Here is a 3,731-nt window from a genome sequence, read left to right on the forward strand (position 1 = left end):
ATCTTTCTTTTTCTCCTTTGCTTTTCTGTTCGCTTCTCTTCCCAGCTATTTGTAAGGCCTCCTCAGACCGCCATTTTGCTTTTTTGCATTTCTTTTCCATTGGGATGGTCTTGATCCCTGTCTCCTGTACAATGTCACGAACCTCTGTCCATAGTTCATCAGGCATTCTATCTATCAGATCTAGTCCCTTAAATCTATTTCTCACTTTCACTGTATAATCATAAGGGATTATATTTAGGTCATACCTGAATGGTCTAGTGGTTTTCCCTACTTTCTTCAATTTAAGTCTGAATTTGGCAATAAGGAGTTCATGATCTGAGCCACATTCAGCTCCTGGTCTTGTTTTTGCTGACTGTATTGAGCTTCTCCATCTTTGGCTGCAAAGTATATAATCAATCTCATTTCGTCATTGACCATCTGGTGATGTCCATGTGTAGAGTCTTCTCTTGTGTGGTTGGAAGAGGGTGTTTGCTATGACCAGTGCATTCTCTTGGCAGAACTCTATTAGCCTTTGCCCTCCTTCATTCTGTACTCCAAGGCCAAACTTGCCTGTTACTCCAGGTATTTCCTGACTTCCTACTTTTGCATTCCAGTCCCCTATAATGAAAAGAACGTCTTTTTTGGGTGTTAGTTCTAAAAGGTCTTGTAGGTCTTCATAGTACCATTGAACTTCAGCTTCTTCAGCATTACTGGTTAGGGCACAGGCTTGTATTACTGTGATTTTGAATGGTTTGCCTTGGAAATGAGCAGAGATCATTCTGTCATTTTTGAGATTGCATCCAAGTACTGCATTTTGGACTCTTGTTGACCATGATGGCTACTCCATTTCTTCTAAGCAATTCCTGCCCACAATAGTAGACATAATGGTCATCTGAGTTAAATTCACCCATTCCAGCAATATTGCATAGGAACCTGGAATGTTAGGTCCATGAATCAAGGCAAATTGGAAGCAGTCAAACAGGAGATGGCAAGAGTGTACATCGACATTCTAGGAATCAGCGAACTAAGATGCACTGGAATAGGTGAATTTAACTCAGATTACCATTATATCAAGCTGAGAAGGTAGTCCAAAAAAAGTCAAGCGCAGACGAGAGATATGTTAAAAGGGCCAAGATGGTCATCAAGAAAGCAGACCAAGAGAATGTCCGACCAGAACTGGTGGTTGATAAGCCTTGGGGTAGAATGTTGGAGAAGGGAGAGTTTGTTCCAAGAAATTAATGCCCCTATGGCATAGCCACATGCTGCAGTTAACCACTTCTCTTGAAACCTCAAAGTGTATTGCTGAATCCAGTTTATCACCATAAATCCCATCTTTTCTAGGATTACTTATTTTTGGGGGGCCCTATGGTCCCTCCATATAAGTTGGCTTCTGTTAGCATCCTCTTCCTCCCTACTGAGCCTACCAAACATGTTTGTATGTGTCAAAACGCCAACTGTGGGCTTGAGTTAATGCTTCTTCTGCTTCAGCGCCCAGGTGTATTAGGGCTTCCTTTGTGGCTCAGTGGTAAAGAACCCAACTGCCAGTGCAGGAGACATGAGTTTGATCCCTGGGTTGGGAAGATCCCCTGGAGAAGGGAATGGCAACCCACTCCAGTATTCTTGTCTGGGAAGTCCCATGGACAGAGGAGCCTGGTGGGCTACAGTCCATAGGGTTGCAATAGAGTTGGACATGACTTAGCGACTGAGCATGCACAGACGCCCGTGTGTATCAGTTAATTCAAACCTATACTCAAAGCGTGGAAACATACAACATATTTGAGTCTCTGTTCTGGCCTAACTGGGGCCTCTGCTACAGTGATGTACCATTATCCTAACAAGGGGATTTCACCAGTATAAATAACACTGTAATAGGCATTTTTTTTTGCATTAATCTCTGGTAATCATCCACATCACAGGTAATTTCTTTCAGGAAAATTCCTATAAGTGAAATTACACAGTCATAAAGTATAAGCATTTTCAAGAGTCTTGATTAATAATGCAAATTCTTTTTCCCAAAGGCGGTTCAAATTTTCACTTTCAGCTGCCACCTAGGAGAGTAGAAAAGGAACATTTTGGAATACATTCCTGTGTTTCTAAGAGTAGGATGGCTGATGGGTGTGCACTGACTGCTGGAGTTACAACCAGAGAGCCTTGGTTTAAACCCTGGCTTGCCACCTATGTGACCATGGTGGGTCACTTACCTTTTGAAGACTAGGTTTCCTCATGTATCTAATGGGACTAGTGACACCTTCCCAAAGAGGTATTAGAATGAATATATAAGAAATTGCACGTTTAAGGCTTAATTCACACCCCCTTTCAGATCTTCTTGGAGGCCAGTTAATTTGGGGAATAAATGAGAGTTTATAATTTAATGACCAATAATGATCTAGTGGACAGCTCTTCCCAGTAATCTTCATCTGAGCAGAGTACATTCGAACAATTTCTTCTCTTCCCTTCCCCCTCTCTTCTTTTTCCTTTATGACTGGTCAAGCTTGGAGGCTGAAGTTGGGGGCTTCCACAGAACCCCTAGACCACTCAGCGCCGGTACTGCCTGCCCTGCCCTCTAGTGGAAGGTCCCGCCATCCCACTTACACAGGGTAATAAGCCACATGGTAGGTGCAAAAGTTTGGACTAGCATTTCTGGTTTAGGAATGATTTCACTGTTCTGAATTCGACCGAGTACCACACTTGCCAACAATAGCAAAGTAATAATACAATTCAGCACCTCATGAATCCCAACATTATTACATGTGTGGTTTTCATTTCACATTTAATATTTATTTTTCTCAAGAGCAAGCCAGGACCAAGTTAGGCATGTTATAGCCATCCAGCTCAAAGGTCAGGAAGGTACTGGTGGAGGAGGGAGAGGCAAGGGTTTTGGGGGGAAGCAAAGACTGTGGCTGACTTTCGTTCATGTTCTGATGGGAAATGCTCATTGATGGTTTGTGCAGACTTCAACAGTGAAGTGGATTTGGGGTCCGACTAAACTAAAATCATGGGAAGCATGAATAAATTTAGTCTCTGAGTCTTTGAATCTACTCACCTATTCATTTCCAGCAACCACAGCTTCAAATCATAGAACCTTGTTAGTAACATGTTAGCTCTAAAATGGGTCTGTGAGACAACCTCCTTGTTTTACAGATGAGGAAACAGGTTGAGAGACCTTAAATGACTTGTTCAATATCACATGAGCTGTTAAGAGCAGAGCCAGGCTGTACACCATCTCCCTCCCTCTGTCTGCATTTGTGAAACATTTATGATTACAGTACCTATTGTAGTTTAAACAAACTAGAAAGCAATTGGAAAATCACTGGCTTAATCTGTGCCCCCCCCCAACATAAGTTAAATTCCAGTATAATAAACTACAGGAGGATATTCATCTGGGGCGTTTTGTTCTAATTGGGCTGATAAGAGCCCTAGCTCAGGAATGAAAAAACTGGGGATGAAGAATTTGTTTCTATTCTAGGCACATAAAATTTGTGAAGTGCAAAAAAATACTTTGAAATTCTCTGAAATAGGATGAAGGTAGAAGTGTAATGCCGAGCTGACTTTTGTCACCTTCCTTTAAGCTTTTTGATTCTACAAATATTTAGCAACTGTGAGCAGGCAGGTCAGCAGGAGCACCGGACACATTAAGGCCTTCAAGGGCTCTGTGGGTCAAAGGCTGGGCTGGGATCTGGGCAGATTATGAAAGGGTTTTGGGGAATTCCCAGGAGTCCAATGGTTAGGACTCTGCGCTTTCACTGCTGGGT

The sequence above is a fragment of the Giraffa tippelskirchi genome, chromosome X, assembly GCF_054371585.1.
Source record: "Giraffa tippelskirchi isolate mGirTip1 chromosome X, T2T-mGirTip1v1.2.pri, whole genome shotgun sequence".
NCBI classification, from domain to species: Eukaryota; Metazoa; Chordata; class Mammalia; order Artiodactyla; family Giraffidae; genus Giraffa; species Giraffa tippelskirchi.